The sequence below is a fragment of the Chanos chanos genome, chromosome 15 (genome assembly GCF_902362185.1).
Source record: "Chanos chanos chromosome 15, fChaCha1.1, whole genome shotgun sequence".
Taxonomy (NCBI): domain Eukaryota; kingdom Metazoa; phylum Chordata; class Actinopteri; order Gonorynchiformes; family Chanidae; genus Chanos; species Chanos chanos.
Genome location: NC_044509.1, coordinates 2,486,083 through 2,500,571, shown reverse-complemented (window position 1 = coordinate 2,500,571; position 14,489 = coordinate 2,486,083). Strand labels below are relative to the sequence as shown.

The 14,489-nt window shown below is 41.8% G+C and overlaps 1 non-coding gene across 1 annotated transcript; it reads right to left on the bottom strand.

Moving 5' to 3' along the window:
- Nucleotides 1–14,117: 14,117 nt before the first annotated feature.
- trnaq-uug (transfer RNA glutamine (anticodon UUG)) lies at nt 14,118–14,189 on the bottom strand. The gene has a single exon. It is a non-coding gene; the product is annotated as a tRNA-Gln (tRNA).
- Nucleotides 14,190–14,489: the final 300 nt, after the last annotated feature.

Below are 14,489 nucleotides of genomic sequence, written 5' to 3'. Positions count from 1 at the left end.
TAACTAAAATCCAAGGCGATTAAGTTCACTGGCGTAATACTGGTATTTTTGGAAAGTGTCGCTTAGAGATCCAATCAGTAATTTCTTATCCGAAATAAAGTTTAAGTTGTAGTTGAGTTGTCAGTAGTGGCTTGATTTCGAGGAGAAATATAGCAGCTGCTTGTTCGCTCTGGTGTCGGTTCACGACTGACTTTCTTTGTTGCTTTTTGACTTGATCTGCATTCTATAGAATTTCCAGTCCGTTCTATTCTCGACAACACAATTCACTCAAATTCTTAAATGTAAATATGTTTCTCTGAAGAAAATCGAAGTGCTCAAAAGCAAGTGAAACCTACAATACGTTCTTTATTTCCTGTGTTGCTAATGGAAATTCCAGTTGAAAATCCAGTAGTTAGTCTATTGGAATGAACAGGTCCCAAATGGTCTGTACTGGTTTCAACTGAATCCAACTAAGTTTTCAGATTCTAATGGTTTCCCCACTTAAGAATACCAATTGAAACCATTTACAACCCATTTAGACCAATTTCAATTCCAATTTTGTGTATTTTTTAAATGTATTTTTTTCTGCAGTGTCGTCAAACGTATCACACAAGGGGGCAAAACATCAAAAAATTTGCTTCCTAATCATGTAAATCCACAAATGTCAAAACATAGACTCTCCTTATAATCTCCTTATGGTGTGTGAGAGCATTGTCCAGTTAACCTGACGTGGAACATTTGCATCAGGCAAAATGGCCTCAAGGTATATATGCAATCCCTTTGCTCAAATAAGTCTCTTCCCCCTGTTTTATTTTTCATTTCTGTATAAATTCGAACACAGTGACCTTGGCAGCACATGTATATCTTACAGAAATCTACGCAATGCTTGCAAATCCATCGTGAGGGAATCTGTATTATGGCGTTTGCTGACTTACACAACGTTGCTGAGACGTCGTTGCTGATGCTCAGCAGTTCTTTTAAACTGATCGAGCAAGTTTTATGTAATTTGTTAAAATACCATGAATTTATTGTAAATAAAATAAAATTCTATTTTATAAGTAATACAATAGAAACCTCAGGTGGCATGCTTTTAAAGCCTTTATCAGGGGCCAGATCATCAGCATCAGGCTTATCACTTCATTACAGATTAACCAAAGAGGGACCATTGTAGACCCAACTGAAATAAATGAAATGTTCAGGAAATATTATGAAGAGCTTTATGGCTCAGAGGTAACTCATGGCAACTTCAAATTAAATAAGATGAAATTCATATACCCATTATACCAGATGTGATCAGGGTTGATTCAGAGAAAGACATATCCTTGGAGGAAATATCAACAGCAAATGACAATATAAAAGTAGGACAAACACCAGGGCCTGATGGTCTACCCACTGAACTCTATTAAAAACATTAAAAATAGATTGCAGACACCACTTTTAGAAATGTTTAAAGAATCCTTTCATAAGGGAATCCTGCTGCGCTCCTTAAGAGGAGCCTTGATTACTTTGCTCCCAAAAGCTGGTAAACCAAATAAAATACGTGAGAATCCAGGGCCAATTACTCCTCTAAATGCAGATGTAAAAGTGCTGTGTAAGATTTTAGCCAGAAGGGTTGAAGGAATAATACTGAAGATAAATGAAAAAAGATCAGAGAGGTTTTATTCACGGCAGACGAGGCTTTCATAAGGTCAGAAGGGTTTTGAATATACTCCATAACCAAAAGGGGGCCCTGATACTGCTTGACTGTCACTGAACACTGAAAAAGCCTTTGACAGAGTGGAATGACCCTACCTATTTGACATTCTGGTACATTGTGGCCCAGGAGGGAATTTTTGCAAATGGATAAGATTACTCTATACGTGACCATACACAGAAATACTGACTAATGGTAAGATTTCAGAAAGTGCCATGGTAAAACGAGGATGCAGACAAGAAGATCTTCTGTCTCATTGTTATTTACCATGGCAACTGAACCACTGGCAATTGCAGTAAGAACCCATAATAACATTTCAGGAATAACCATAGGATAGCAAGAGCACCGTCTGGCTTTATATGCAGGTGATGTCATTATCTTCCTCAAAGATTTGAGTAAATCTAACCCTGCCCTGTTGGATCAGATAAAGACATTTGAAAATCTCATTCTATAAGATCTAAATCAAATCTAAAACCTCAGTTATGCGATTTAATCATGCAGAGAGGAAAAACTCACCTGAAGAAGCTGCTCAGTTCAAAGCTGTTGATTGTTTCACACCAATTCATGCAACAGCAGATTTTATTAACATATGAAATTTTACATGGGCTTGCACTAGCCTGCCTATCTGACTCAATTACACCCTACAACCCCCCTCATACCCTGCGCTCTCAAGATTCTGGACTATTCGTCATTCCAAGAGTTAAAAAGAAGTCCGCTGGCAACTGAGCCTTTTCCTACCGCTCTCCGTTCCTCTGGAATGGTCTACCTACAGAAGTTAGAGAGGCAAACTCTCTCCATACCTTTAAAACCAGACTAAAGACTTATCAATTTTCTCAAACTTATGAGTAATATAATTTTGATTTGACTTTGTTATAGAGTCAAATCATGTAAAGCCCTTTGAGACTATAAATAGTGATATTGGGCTCTAAATAAACTTGTATTATTATTATTATTATTATTATTACTTTGGTATTCAAATTGTACCATGTCTTGAGAATATTGTATCTATGTCTTGAGAATTTTTTGAGAGTGTAAAATGAAAAAAAAAAAAATATATCAAGGGCCAAAAAATATAAAATCATTGGAATGGAACAAAAATATTTTACAAGCCTTAGTTTTGGGACCCAAACAGTATTTAGACAAACTTTGAACAAAATCTGAGACGGTGCTGCAACCACTTTCCTGGATTCTATCTGATTTGACATGGAATGAGCCATATATGTGTGTTAAGTTGTTGTCAAAATCAATAAAGACACAAAAATCACTGTACACATTTTATACTGTATACTGTAAATAATTGAATCTGTTTATCACGGACTCATTCTACACTGTGAATGTCTATTTTATGTGCTGGCCAGAGGAGGATGGGCTCCCCCTGTTGAGTCTTGGCTCCTCCCAAGGTTTCTTCCTCCTATTCGTTCCATTAGGGAGTGTTTCCCTGCCACTGTCGCCTTGGGCTTGCTCACTGGGGGTTGAGGCACTGATTGCTGTAAAGCTGCTTTGAGACAGTTCTGATTGTAAACAGCACTATACAAATAAACTTGAACTTGAGCTTTGAATTTATGCTATTCCATGTACCTGTATTGTTACCGGGGTTTGAAGAATTACTGTATGTCACAAAGAGAAACCTCAAAAGTAATGGGTGACACGCAAAAAATGTGATGTGTATGAGTGATGAAGAAAAGTGCTGTGAAGAGAGTAGAAGAGGGGAAGGGGATGTTGTGGGTGTTACAGTAAATTTGAAGGTAAAATTGAAGGTAAAGGTAAAGACTTGTTAGGAGAGAGGCAGAGAAGAAAGAGAAGTTCAAGCAACTGGGCAGAATGAGGAATTAGCCTCTACATGTGGACCAGAGACGGGAAACTGGACAGTAAAGGCTTGAGAAACAGGCGGGAAAAAAACCCAGAAGAGATGGGGTTATGGAGAAAACGAGCAGAGAGGGAAGGAACAGCTTACTCAACCTTGCACAGGGTTTTCTCAACCAACGAGAAGAGCACTGTGGCCTGTTTCTCCTGGAGACTGATCAAAGGTGCAAGAGCAAACATAAGCTGTCCTTGTCCTGGCAAGGAGCAGGGTGCAGCACTCAGTGTTGGTCCAGTTCCTGGCCCAACATGAAGCTGCACACCTGGACTGAACACAGTGTGACACTGGAGTTGACATGATGGCAATTTCAGAGGGCGTAGAACAAATGCAGGAGCTGGTGTTTCCACTCAGCATAGAGCAGGAATCTCTTGCAGCATGTGCCTGAGGTCACTCTGGAAGTGGGCAAGGAAGTATCATGAGGGTTGTTGAAACTCGGAAGAAGGAAGCAGTGTAACGGTGATGAACGGTGAGGAGCTTGAGAGCTCAGGGAGCCGGGGCTGGAGCAGATGTGCTTTCCCAGGCAGGAGCTGAACCCAGAGCACAGGAGGGAGGAGGTGTGTCCTGGGGTAAAGGTTTCAACAGACGTAATTCAGACGTGTCAACAGACGTAATTGGTTTTCAGAGCTGCTGTCTGGCTGTATTCACAGGCAGTATAATGAAAGCAAGAGGAAGAGGCTAACCATAAGCCTGCTTACGTACTGTGGCTTGAACAGTGGCACAAGAGTAAAAGATCATCTTCCATCTACTCCTCCTGAGCTTTGGCTTTGGGCTTCAGTTGTCAGTTATATCAGCACAGCCTCAGAATGCATAAAATAGCATTGCAATTGAATGTGTTCAGGTAAGGATCCTTTCCCATCTCATCTGAAACATGTTGAAAGCATTTCCGATCAGAAGAGGAACTAGTTGCGGAAACAATGCATTTGCCCTAAATAGGCTGATATACTTGTGTGATCAAAACTGAACCACTGAAAATAAAATATCCAGTGACTTGATATGAGCGGTACCAGCACAATTTTGGATCACACTACATTCATTTTTTCAGACAGTTAGACTGGAGAAAAAACTTTTTAAACATTTTTTAAAGAGTTTTTAACAGTGATATATTTTGGTCTTCAGACTGATCATTTTTAATGACAGTTAGCCTGTTGTAATGAAGACACACACCTTAAGGACTGTGGTTTTTTTTGTGTCTGACCACCTCACCCCCTCTCAAACTCCAGGTCTCTGCCACACAGAGAGTCTCCCCAGTCCCTAATTCTGTGCAATAATTTATAGTGCAATAATTCACACCCTGCATTTTTATTTTTATACAGTGTGCGCTTTTGTATATAGAGTGCATTTTTTATTTATTCATTTTTCTTTTTGTGCTGCTCCTTTAATTGTCTTTCTTTGCCTTTTTTGTTCTAGAAAGCTGACTCGAAGAGAAACGCACAAGAGCTCCAAAGTACCTGTTCTGCCCTGTACCTGTACAAATGGCAAGAAAATCTCTTGAATCGTGAATCGTGAAGAAGATTCTACAGCATAACAACTCTGATATTCAGCTGGCACTTTGCTCCTTGAGCTGGAGAAATAGCAGTAATTAAACAAAACTACGGGTTTTTTTAAAGCTCGTATACTTCCTGTATTCATTATCACATTGTTGGCATTGCCACATTGTTGACACAATATATTAGCAGATCTGCAAAAAGCACAGTTTTTAGGAACTAGAAGTTATCTTGGTGTGCGTTCATTTAATCTGCTCAGGATGAATGCTACCACATGGGAGAATTCTGTAGATCTTTCTGGTTCCATGACACAAACACAGTGCTCTTGGCAGAAGACTTTATCCCTGCCCTGTAGTGATGGACAGACTGAGGGAAGCAGGTGGATATTTCTGCTGTTAGTGCCCACATATGTTTGCAAATGTTCTCCTTTTACCAGTATTGCTCACTAAGAAATGTAAATGCAGGGCAGAAAGAACACAGTTCCCCCAGTGAGAACCAAATTGCACTGGTAAGCATGCGAAAAGGTAATGGTAATCCTCAGCTAGAGGGAGACCAGAAGCTTTGGTTTCTCTGATGATGAATCTTAACGTGTGTTAAGGAAACAGAAGCACAAATGACAGAAGAATAATCTGCCAATGCCAGATTAACTGCATGACCACAAATGGCTGCTAGGTAGCTGGATTATTATTAGACCCGACATCGCTTTTTCTCACCGAGGAGTGTTCCAACATATTACCACAGACTTATGTATAAATACTAGACTCGTACACACATATGTTCTTCAAAGGACAGCCATACCAGTTCCTAGACTGTTCTCTAAACACCAAGGACATACCTGTATGGATTTACACCTGGGCAAGGTGTTAGATTTTACCTCCACTGCACAGAACAACCCAGTTTAACCTGGTTACGGTATTGACCAGCTCACACTTTGTTCCCCACACCCAGCAAACCATCCTGTTCCAATAAAACCAGTGGCTGGTTGGCTGCTGGTTTAGTGAGTTAAGTGCTTCAGTGGTCACCTCTGATCCTGTGACTCCAGCAGACTAGCTCTTCCACCTATTGTTATGCATACCGTCCGTGACTGGGAATTTTTCTCTATGTGTGTGTCCTAAAGCTACATATAACCAGTAGCACTGATGTGTCTCCATCATGTGTGAAACTGAATATAAGGAAACTGAGAATTTTCAGATAACTCCATAGTTTTTTCAGAATTTCATAATGTTTGACATGATTTGTAGGTGTGTGTGTGTGTGTGTGTGTGTGCGTGCTTGAAAGTTTAGATTTGAAGTTTTGCTGCCATAATTTGAAGTGATCTTTGCTTCACATGAACTAGCATATTTTGACCATTTTTACACATTAGAACAGCTGCAAAACAAGACTTTTTTAGCTGTTTTCTGTAAGTTTATTTAAAGTAACTTCCTTATACTGAGAAAGCAGAAACGGATGAAAGTCTTTAACCAAAGCTCTGCTGCTCTGAACACTTACTCGTCACTTGATCCTAGACTTCTGTTAGCTTAAGGCTGGAGAGCGTTGTGCGTGGGTTTGCATTTATACTGGGAGAGTCATGGAATTGGAGAAACGGCATGGGGCCAGAACAAATGACTATGATATTGATGTGGTGACAGAGAGTGTGATGACAGAAGATGTGTATGAGACCCTGAATCATCCTCCTGTACAGAGAGACAGAGGGGCAGACATCGGTGAGCTCAGTGCACAAAGACAGACAGCACTGATGATGTTTGTGTCTGGAAAAAATGATATATTTGATATAATGGATCCCGCGTTTGAGCAGGGCTGTTGATATGGCATTTTGATACATTTTATTTTCGTTCTGGTGACATGTTGAGTTGCTTGAGCTGATACCGCACTGCTTGGACCGGTGAGATCAGCAGAAAATCTGTTTAAAAAGCGTATTTAGAGCTCAAGAAACAGTCTGTGGCATTTGTAAAATATTTAAACACAAATGTAATTTTCAAATACAAGTTGAAATGCAGTTTCTTGATGACCAGGTTTGTAAATCTGTAAATTTGTCAATTTTAAAAAGTCTTATTGGTCCTGTAACGTCTGTCGTGAAAGGATACTTGTGACTTGTTTGAGGCAGTAGCATTACTTCCCATGCATCTTTCTGTGTGTTGTCTACAGCAGGTTCTGTAAAGGAGAGACGGGTGGTGTTGGTGCTGCTGGCTGTGAACACTCTCTTACTGACTGTAACCCTCTCTGCTGTACTCATACGACGTGAGTTCATCTAATTTTCACACTGATACTAGGAGAGGTGAGAAGGCACAGGGAAGAAAGTTTGGGCCTCAGTACATGGGTGTAAATATTCAGGTTGTCTTCTCTCTTTTCCCGGACACTCCCAGCACTGAAACACAGCTGCAGGAGCTGAACACAGCAACTGGTGATACTGCAAAACAATTCTTCTCATACACAGTTTCATATCAAAACACTGTGATCATTCATATAAATCAGGAGCACTTTATGTGACACTTAAGGCTGTACTACACTGCATCTCACTCCACTGCATCTCTCCACACTACATCACACTGCACTGCATCTCCCTGCTGTATACTTCACTCCACTGCATCTCACTACACTGCATCTCTCTACACTACATCTCACTACACTGCATCTCACTCCACTACATCTCACTCCACTGCATCTCACTCCACTGCATCTCACTCCACTGCATCTCACTCAACTGCATCTCTCCACACTACATCTCACTCCACTGCATCTCACTACACTGCATCTCTCCACACTACATCTCACTCCACTGCATCTCACTCCACTGCATCTCACTCAACTGCATCTCTCCACACTACATCTCACTCCACTGCATCTCACTACACTGCATCTCTCCACACTGCATCTCACTCCACTACATCTCTCTGCACTGTATCTCATCACACTGTATCTCACTCCATTGCATCTCTCTACACTACATCACACTGCACTGCATCTCTCCACACTACATCACACTGCACTGCATCTCTCCACACTACATCTCACTCCACTGCATCTCACTCCACTGCATCTCACTCCACTGCATCTCTCTGCACTGTATCTCATCACACTGTATCTCACTCCACTGCATCTTATTTCACTGCACCTTGCTTCATTCAATCTCAGAGAGGAGGGAGGCTACGGGAGGGGGGGGGGGGGGTGGCGGCTGCAGTATGCAGGTGCAAATGTTCAGTTTGCCCTCTCTGTTTTCCCAGACACTCCCAGCACTGTAACACAGCCACAGGACCTGATCACCACAACTGGTGAGACTACTCAGTCAAAACAATGCTTCTCATACACAGTTTCATATAAAAACACTGTGATCATTCATATAAATCAGGAGCACTTTATGTGACACTTCAGGCTGTACTACACTGCATCTCACTCCACTGCATCTCTCCACACTACATCTCACTACACTGCATCTCCCAGCACTATACCTGACCACACTGCATCTCACTACACTGTATCTCAACACACTACATCACACTCCACTGCATCTCTCCACACTACATCACACTGCACTGCATCACCCAGCAGTATACTTCACTGAACTGCATCTCTCCACACTACATCACACTGCACTGCATCTCCCAGCAGTATACATCACTCCACTGCATCTCTCCACACTACATCACACTGCACTGCATCACCCAGCAGTATACTTCACTCCACTGCATCTCACTCCACTGCATCTCTCCACACTACATCACACTGCACTGCATCTCCCAACAGTATACTTCACTCCACTGCATCTCATTCCACTGCATCTCTCCACACTACATCACACTGCACTGCATCTCCCCATACTACTTTAAATATGTATTTTTTTATATTTACATGTTTCTTTAAATGTATTTTCTTAGATTTACTTTGAGTTTCTGTATAACTCTGAAGACTAGAGACCTACATGTAGATTAAAACTTTTAGTAGAAAAAAAAACAAAAACAAATAAACAAAAAAAACCCCACAGACTTAAAAATGTTTTCACAGTAACTTATAATTTATTGATTATTTATTGATTAGTATTAATTAATTAATTGTGTAAACTGATATAAATATATCTGCTTAATTTGTTTAGTGACAGATGTCTAGAGGTAATGTTTTGGTGTGTGTTCACAGGCCCGGATGAAGACAAAGAGGTGTGGATTCTGCGGAATGATGTGTTCTATTTGTTCTGGAGTAGCCACGGAAACTGTTCCACTGCTGAGCAGTTCTGTGCTGAGAGAAATGCCAGACTGGCCCATTCACAGCAGACTAACAAGGTAATGTGTTTTCAGTCTCGTAATGCAAGCTGAAGATATGATCACACTCTAACATGAACACATCCAGGCTGTTTCTCCTGACCAGTCCTCAGGAGACAGGCAAAAAAAGTCCAGTGATATGACTTGTGCATGTGTGCGTGTATGTAACTGTGTGTGTGCATTTGCATGCGTGTGCATGAATGCATATATATGTTCATGTGTGTGTGTTTGTGCATGTATGTAACTGTGTGTGTGTGTGTGTGTGTGTGTGTGTGTTTACAGGACTGGCTGATGTCTAAGACTAGGAACAGGAAGTTTTTGGTTGACCCGACAGAGGTTTGTCATCATTGAACCTGTGAATGTTCACTCAGCTCAGTGACACATAGAGACTTCAGCCTGCCCATTTCACTTGATAGTGATTACATTATAGTGATTATACTGAATACTGAAATATTCACAAATCGATGACAAATGATTGATGATGGCTTATCCTGATAATCTAAAAATTCAAAAGTTGTCATAATTAAAGACAATTTCCTACAAACCTGCATCCAACCAACAGGTATAAAAAGCTGAGACACAGTAAACATGTTCAGTGACACCTGTGGCATTTTTAAAATCTCCTGTCTATGCCTATTTATTTACAAATCCCTTCCCACCTGTATGATTGTTTGGGATCAATTCATGTCAGCATCCTCCACAGGTGAAATGGCATTACTGGTTGTAGAACAACTATCTCCTCTCTTTACTCTGCCCACAGGCTGTGTATGATATGTTCATGAGTTCTCCGGCATGTGGGCTGTTAACCGGTGATTTGGATGACACTGCCATGATCTCTGACCCTGATGACACGCAGGGAGAGGGCTGGGTGTGTGAGTGGAGGAGAAGCCCATTCTTTGCTTACTGACTGAATGATTACACACCTAATTATGACGGACCTCAGCTTCATCAGTCAATTTTATGTTCTGGAAAACCAATGTGTCTATTTTCTCCTGTTTTTCTCCTGGAATGGCCAAATGGGCTAAAGTAGCAGTCAGTGAACCAGGGTGTGACGGTGCTGTCTGACCCAAATGCCGTCCAGTTCAGGGCTGTGTGTGTGTGTGTGTGTGTGTGTGTGTGTGTGTGTGTGTGTGGAGGGCTGAAGGGGCAGTGAGGAGGCCAGGTGGTCGTTTGGGATCATTTCGATACTGCAGTCATCCTTACAGCTCTGGTGAGGCGCCGTAGGATGTATGCAGGAGAACAGTACAAGGAACGGTACATGATAAGGTTGGCATAGCAACAGGTGAAAAAGAGCAGTTAAAGAAAGGATGTAAAGTAAATGATTTTAAGGGAAGGGTGCTAAAGGAGGAGTGATCAAGTTCAGGTTTCAGTGTGACCTTCCACTGCCCTTACTCTGTTTACTCACACCCTAATCTCAAATACACTCTCAGTGTGACCTTCCACTGCCCTTACTCTGTTTACTCACACCCTGATCTCAGATACACTCTCAGTGTGGCCTTCCACTGCCCTTACTCTGTTTACTCACACCCTAATCTCAGATACACTCTCAGTGTGACCCTCCACTGCCCTTACTCTGTTTATTCACACCCTAATCTCAGATACACTCTCAGTGTGGCCTTCCACTGCCCTTACTCTGTTTACTCACACCCTAATCTCAGATACACTCTCAGTGTGACCCTCCACTGCCCTTACTCTGTTTATTCACACCCTAATCTCAGATACACTCTCAGTGTGGCCTTCCACTGCCCTTACTCTGTTTATTCACACCCTAATCTCAGATACACTCTCAGTGTGACCTTCCACTGCCCTTACTCTGTTTACTCACACCCTAATCTCAAATACACTCTCAGTGTGGCCTTCCACTGCCCTTACTCTGTTTACTCACACCCTAATCTCAAATACACTCTCAGTGTGACCCTCCACTGCCCTTACTCTGTTTATTCACACCCTAATCTCAGATACACTCTCAGTGTGACCCTCCACTGCCCTTATTCTGTTTACTCACACCCTAATCTCAAATATACTCTAAGTGTGACCCTCCACTGCCCTTATTCTGTTTACTCACACCCTAATCTCAAATACACTCTCAACTGTGGGAGGAAGAAATAGGACTTCATTTGATTTTGATTTGTTTTTAATTACATCTGGTTTGAATACTGATTTTTGTTACACAATTAAAAACAAGGTCATGAGGACACAGGCACATACACCTCATTTCATTTGTGTGAAATCCCCTCTCCACAAACAGCAAATATGACTTAGAAATTTTGGAACAAAAATCAGAATTTCTCTCTGAGCAGAATGTGTGAGTGGATGTAATTCAGGAAGAAATGATGCTCTGATAAAGCGGACCTTATTTTGTAATGAGCTTGCTGGTGTTTGTTCCCTCAGGAAAGAAGCTTCTCTCTGTGTGACTCATTTGTCTCAGACATGACTACTATTTCAGGACTGGATTTATGACAACCAAACTGCGCTTTTTTTTCTTTCAGACAACAAACATTTTATCACTATTATTGTCATTAAAAGGTTCCTCTCACAACAACGATAATAGTTCCACATAGATTAAAAACAGTGGAGGTACTTGATTCACTGTATTCACTGGGTCTCATTCCCCCCTCTGCTGGCAGTTTGATCTTCTGTTTTCATTTTAGTCACTTTCTTGTTCCAATAACTGTCCTGTCACTGGACTGTCCCATCCTGATATCCAGTTTACTGAACTCTGGCCTAATTTATTACTTGGATTTGATTTGTATTTTGGAAAGTTTGTTTCAAAAATAAAACAACCGTGTGCATGGATCCTCAGTCTGTTTCATTACAGAATACCTCAACTCAGATAGATCCAGCGGAGCTACTTAATCTGATAAGTGAGCGGATAACTGAATTGGAGCCAATGATGCAAACAACACATCCACTGGCTGCTGCAGCTAATCTGGAACCGATTCTATCTCCACTCGGCCCCACAAGATCAGCCCTTTCGGTTGTTACCATCTCGGTTCCAGACAAATATGACGGAAATCCCAAGAAGTGTAAGGGCTTCTTAATGCAATGTTCATTACAGATGAGAATTTAGAACTTCGGCCACTGAAAGTAGATGAGCGAGCTTGCGCCATTCACTGTGTACCATCACAGACACAGTTCCAACCTCCAATCAGAACTGGCATGCAGAGGATATGTAAGGAATCTAAATCAATTCACTCACACGTCTATTGCAACTGACAACCTTCTGAAGGACCAACGTAGAGCACAACCCTTTAACTCGGTTACACACCAGTCATCATCTTCTACATCAAAGCCTGAACTCCAGCAGCTAGGTCAAACACCACTCTCTCCTGAGGAGCGTGAGAGACGTTACCACTTACGCCTGTGTCTATATTGTGGCAGTGCTGATAATCAATGACAATGCCCCATGCCTCATTGTATAATCACTGTATGCAATCTTGACCAAACAACAAATCTAATCCCAATTTTTTTTGTATTATTCATTAGCGGTAATCCAGCAAGAGGTTAGCTGTGTCAGCCTGAGACAGTTCAGTAAACTAACCAATAGGCGCTTTCGCACCGGAGGAACTTTTCATAGTTCTTAGAACTGTTGGAGAAAGTACCCCCTTTTTGGCGTGTTCGCACCGCAGGAACTTAGAACGATTTTAGTTCTAAGAACGCCGTTTTGAGGGGCTTTTTTAGCCCCTACTCCAGGGTAGGTACTTTTGCAGCACAATAGGAACCTTGTGACGTAGGTGTACAGCCATTGGTCCAGACGCAGGTATACGATGATTGCAACCGCCATTTTTAAAGAGCCGTGCAAAATATAAAGTCTTAGAACGTATTTCATTTAGCTTTTGATATTCATGTCTCAAAATGTCTGGAATTGTAGGAGGGGGCACATGGTTTTTATGTTTTATTTTACCGGTATTTTATATCCCCCAACAATGACCATTTTGCAACGTCCAATGTATATTTGTACATTGAAGAGGTAGCGTACACTCCGCTTCGGTAGGTGCTTGTGTGTCCGCTTGTGTGGCTGTGATCCGCATTTTAACCTAAAATAAGAGTGTGTTTATCCAGCTTACGATTTTAGGGCTGCGGCGGGGAAAAAGGGGGAAAAAAAAAAACACGATGCCGCGAGCAAGGGTCAGGCACAAGCGCTATGCTAGCACCCGAAAAGTACTATGCCCATCAAGTCATTCACTGCTACTGCGGTGGTAAATGCATAAATGCATTGGGAAATTATTTTCTCCATTGGACTGGGTCTATCGCCATACAGTTTTATTTTCGTTAATGAGAGGGCAGTTATAGGTTATCTAATGTGCAATCAATGTTTCTGTCATTCAAGTTCAATAAAACTCATTGCGTATACTGTAGTCTAGTTTGTCGATTTCTTTTGCCGCAGTAATGGTTCTTTTTTTCCTTTTGGAGGTATTTAAAAGGTCTTAAAAGCCATTAAATTTGTACTTCAAAATGTGCAGCTATCCTGGTTAGTCATAAACAACAGCTCTTAGCTGCTATACCGTCGGCCGGCTTACGTCACTTCAGCGTTCCTACTGGCGGTGCGAAAGCAAACAGAAAAAAGGCCCTAGAACGAACGTAGTTCTAGGGGAAGCTCCACAGGGGGTAGTTCCTATCGAATTAGACCCTAGAACTGTTTGGTGCGAAAGCGCCTAATGTCCTCCTTGAAGATTACTCACACCAGCAGTACTCCTGCATGAACTTTGAGATTCGTCTCCCCCTGTCTGACACTTATGGGTTTGTTTTGACCATGTGTTGTCTGTTTATTTGTTGTCATGTTTAGAAGTCCAGTAAAGACAGGCCAATAGCAATTACCAGATCAAACCAACATGGAAAGTGTCTGCCCAAGGTTCCACCGAGATTTGAACTCGGATCACTGGATTCAAAGTCCAGAGTGCTAACCATTACACCATGGAACCACACACATAAACCCTGGACCACGGGCTCCTCACATGGCGCAAGCACAGGCCTCAATGACCACAGTCAGCCACACACTTGGTCGGCCAGGGAGAGAAAAGCAACTGACCAACTGAGCTAACTGGCCTCACGGCCTGCCTTTCTAAGCCTCAAAAAAAGGCGCGTGTGGGACAGTATTGGACATGGGAGAGTACTGCATTTTGGTCGGTTTTGCAGGCTGGAAATGCAGTGTTGTCAATAGCTTGTGTATCCCTTGCTGTGGGGGTGTGGGTGTTTGGAAAGTGTCAAACCTACTAAACAAG